The following is a 4,712-nucleotide window of genomic DNA, read 5'->3' as shown; positions in this document are numbered from 1 at the left end:
CATGAAATAATGTCAGATCGAGAAGCAGAGTATCGGAACCTAAATCCGTACGTTGTGGAGGACTTTGACTGGCGTGCGGCCATCTGGAAGAAGGATATCTCGCCAAAAATCAAATTGTTTATGTGGAAGCTAGCCCAAAATGCACTACCGGTGGGAGAGAATCTGATACACCGCCAAGTTTGTCCGACAGCCAGCTGCCCACAATGTGGAAGTGCAGAATCTGAAATTCACCTCTTCTTTCTTTGTCCTTTTGCGGAGCAGATATGGTCACAAGCCCCTCTATACCCCCCCAATCTATACAGGAGGGGAATACACAAACTGTGAAAGCGACTTATCTTCCTCCTACCGGTATTACCACCGGTCCTCTTTCCCCTTGGATCCTTTGGGCCATCTGGACAGCAAGGAATCGTCTACTATTCAATAAAGAAAAGTTGACAGGAAATGAGGTATTAGCTATAGCGATCATGCGGGCTAAAGAATGGCAAGAGGCACAAAGTGGGAAGGACAAACCACTCACCAAGATACGAACACCAACCCGACCGTTTCCGAGAGGTCTAAATCACATCGCTTGCTCCGAGAGGTCTAGATCAACATGACTGGGTTGGGAAATTCGAAACCCTCAAGAGGAGACAATCTACGAAGGATCATCCCCAATTTCGTATGTCGCTTCACCACTGGTAGCCGAAGCGCTGGCAACTCTAATGGCAGTTAGAGTTGCAATTGAATCGGATCTCACCTCGGTCGTTTTCACTTCAGACTCGTTAACCCTAGTCAAAGCAATCAACAAGGAGCTCCAAGTCAAGGAACTCTATTGGATTCTCCACGATATCCTGAAGTTATCAACTGCATTTTCTTATGTTTCTTTCTTTTTCATTCCTAGGGATTTCAATTGTCGAGCAGATGCTCTGGCTAAGGAAAGCCTTGTAACCGGTATGAACTATCTTTAATTGAAATAAAATCGGTTTAGTTCAAAAAAAAAATATATATTGGTTTTTAATTTTATTGGTCATGAGAAAAAAAAATATGGCACGGATTAATGAAGAGACGAAGTAGTTAGGGCATCCACAATAAGGGTTATATTTTTGGGGCTCTTATGTACTGTTTCAATTTTTAATAAATATATTATATACTGTTTTAAAAATAAGAACCCCTCATCTCCTAATTAAGATTATCCCCTCCAATGGTGGGATATAATTTTGAGTCTTTTTTTTTTTGAAAATATAGTTTTTTGAAATTAAAAATTTTCCATCATAAAAATGTGTAAAACAAAGAAATGCAGTCTGTTGAAACAAAAATGAAAACTTGTCAAAGTTGTCCAAAACAAAACAATGCAGCTAATCTCTGTCAACTCTACCGTAAACCAAACCAAGCAAATGCTATTAGACATGACTCATGCGGGATCTCTCAAGTTAAGACTATAGTATATTCTTATCCTTTGATTTAGCCTGAATGAGATGTCAAAATTTGGGAGAAAAGTGACTTTTTAAATTGACTGAGTCTATCTAATCACAAACCAAAACCTTGTATATTTCATATTAAAGAAAGAACACAATGAATAATAAAATCTCATTCAACTTTCATCCTCAAGTAATAATCTTTTAGAGCCACATTACACAATATCATGTATGTTATCATATCATATCATATACCAAATGCAAATGCAGAAGAAGAGGAATTACTTATCTAAGATAGTTCACAAGTAGTTCGAGACAGCCAACAAGTATCCCGAGATCAATATCCTTGTCCTGAAACTTTTTTATGAATGGATGACTCTGAGAACATGAACGAAAAGTCTTAGAATGTTCCATCAAAGATACTAGTTACCAAACCTGTGAGAAAAAGAGAGTGGTGAGTAGGAATTACTTACCAAGAGGTCCAAAGATGATGCTCTTGCTGGAGGATCTTTTTGTATGCTGTTATTAATGTAAAGAAGAATCATTTACCCATTAATATTGAGATGTGTTTCAAAAAAAAGTTTATGAAGATGCAAATAATGAATTCCTATTTACCAGGCTGATACAAAGAAGCAGAATTCAGGTGAGAATTGATCAGAAGGAGCAGTTGGTGGTGGATTCTCTATGATTGCTGCCAAGAGCTCATAAAAGCTTGGCGGCTTTTGCTGATCTTCAGATTTCTAAGTAAGGGAATATTCCTATTGCACATTCTAACACAGACATGCCGAAACTCCAAATGTCATTGCTGTAGTCATATGTGCTTCCACTGATCCTCTCAGGTTGTGAAGTGAAGAAGTAAAAAAGAGACGAGGCATGTTTCTTCTTGTTGCAGCATCAAGAAATTTGTAATGTAGATGATTTTTGGAAACCATTTCTTACCGACATATAGTTGTAGGTTCCATAAAATGTGTCCCTCTGTCCCATGGAGCTAGCAAATCTTGCACTTACACCAAAATATGAGATTTTCACCTCCCCTTTATGGTTTACAAGAAGGTTTGATGGTTTAATGTCTCTGTGTATGACATGTCTTTCGTTGTGGAGGTACACAAGGCCTTGCAAAACCTGTTAACAAGGGTTAAATAAGTAAAGAGTGATGATAAACCATGAGAATACTTTTGAAATCATTTGGTGGATTGTAGGAAGTTCCATCGTACCTGTTTACAGACAACATCAAGGTAAGGTTCAAGAATAGTCTTCACTTGTCGTATCACATCAGCAAGAGATCCCTGGTCCATGTATTCGAGCACAAGTGAAAAGGCTCCATTGTGGTAGAAAGAATGGTAGCAAACAACTACATGTGGACATTGTGATGATGCTTGGTTAATTTTGAGCTCCTGGACAATTTGCTTCCGGATTTGTTCTTGTATATTCATCTGTATGACCTGTGATTCATAAAACAAACAAACTCAAACCCCAAATGTACTTGTATACTCAAAGGCCTCATTCACCATATGTGACCTAACCAAGTGATCATATCATCTAAAGAACTAAACTTTCCTACTTCCAACTTTTCATAAACTCAAGACTATAAGAGAACTTTACCTTCATAGCAAAGAATTTGCCAACCCATTTATGTCGAACAAGTTGAAGTGCTCTGTTTCTTTGGATTCCAGGTGACAGATTTGTCTCTGCTGTTCGTTTAGGCATAGCTTCAATAAACAATGCAATGTGCACACAACATAATTTGAGAAAGAAAAAAAAAAACAAAACTTGATAAAGCTATCATACACAAACACCACATTTAACATGTATCATTGAATAAATTATCAAACCATGACACACACAATAACTATGAATCTATAAAACTATGATTACACAAGTTTCAATCCAAAACTTCAACAAAATTATGAAACTGAGAGTGCGAAATCGAATTGCAAATAAAAATTGAGAAAATAGCGAACCCGATTTGTTGAAGGAGATTCTCGATTTCAAAGAACAAAATTAACAAAATAACTGCCGACTGAGATCAATTCAATCACCTCCGCCGATTCAATCTCCTCCAATTTCATCTTCTTCTTCGATTGTCAATTCGCGAGTTCGAGAGAGAGACAGAGAGAGGAAGAGGAAGAGGAAGAGGAAGAAAAAAAATCAATCGACCATCAAAAAAAAATTATCTCTATTAATCGGTTTATCCAACCAATTTATGACACGTACAGTCTCTTATAATAAGATTGAGTCTACTAAATAAGAAGACCTCTGGTTGTTTTTTCCTTTTTCTCATTTATTTTTTTTCTTCTTTTGGCTTAAAACTCCTCTTAAAACTTCCTGTCGAGGAAGCTCTAAAAATAGTAGCTAAATTTACTGTTTATCAAAACAGTTTGTGTGTGTGTGTTCGAGGTCGTTGGTCCAAAAGGTTGCTTTCGGAGATCAAATACAAGGGTTTAGCTACAAAGAGGAGATCTTTTAAAAATATACATATAAAAAATACTTACATTTGTTCGAATCGAAGTGATGTGAAGGTGACCATGTTCCTTATTAATTCATGGTTTTGTCTAGTCGAGATTTCAAGCGCGGGGCTCTATATCTACTAACGTATATGGAGGACTAGTCACTTCTTAGTCACGAACTTGGATTTTCTATTTGTCGTTCATTTAATTTGGTCAAATTTTGTTATTTTCTTTCTATTATATTATTGTTCCTACATTGACCCGTTAAAAATATAATATATAAGTAGGCTTGTCGTAAATTTTTATAACGGTAAACAATATATGCAGTATGTTATTTTTTTATTAGCAAATTTACATTAGATAAAATAGAAAACAAAAACGGCACGATGAGTTAACAAATTTTACACGAATTTTAATGGTGATATCATAACGGTATGTATGAATAATAAAATATTAAACTTAACTTTGTTTGATTATATTAAAAAATGTTGTTGGATTTTTTAATTAGTTTATAAGTGCCATTCTTCTTTTTTTTTTTTCTCAAATATGGTCAACTTTATACAACACAAATTTTTAGAATACATGCCACTAAGGGGGTTTGGACCATGAAATTAAGGAGCAACACGTTGTGGCCGACCTATGATGCAACATAATTTCCAAGCGAATTCATGGAAGTGCGCCATATGGACCGGCAATAGTCAACTTATGCAAATACTATACTAGCTTATACGTACAGTTGGTGGAATGTAACAATTTTTACCGGAATGTAAAAGTTATTATTGTAATTCTTCTAAATATTTTACTTTATAATATAAATCAGTTGCATGCATAAGCAAAGGACATGTTCTTTAATTAACTTCGTCGGTGTGGG

At 35.8% G+C, this 4,712-nt stretch overlaps 1 pseudogene; it reads right to left on the bottom strand.

The window, feature by feature from the left end:
• LOC104753712 lies at positions 1,655–3,101 on the bottom strand (annotated as a pseudogene).

Source organism: Camelina sativa, chromosome 16, assembly GCF_000633955.1.
Source record: "Camelina sativa cultivar DH55 chromosome 16, Cs, whole genome shotgun sequence".
NCBI classification, from domain to species: domain Eukaryota; kingdom Viridiplantae; phylum Streptophyta; class Magnoliopsida; order Brassicales; family Brassicaceae; genus Camelina; species Camelina sativa.
Note: the sequence above shows the minus strand (reverse complement) of the source record. Positions and strands in the feature narration are given on the sequence as shown.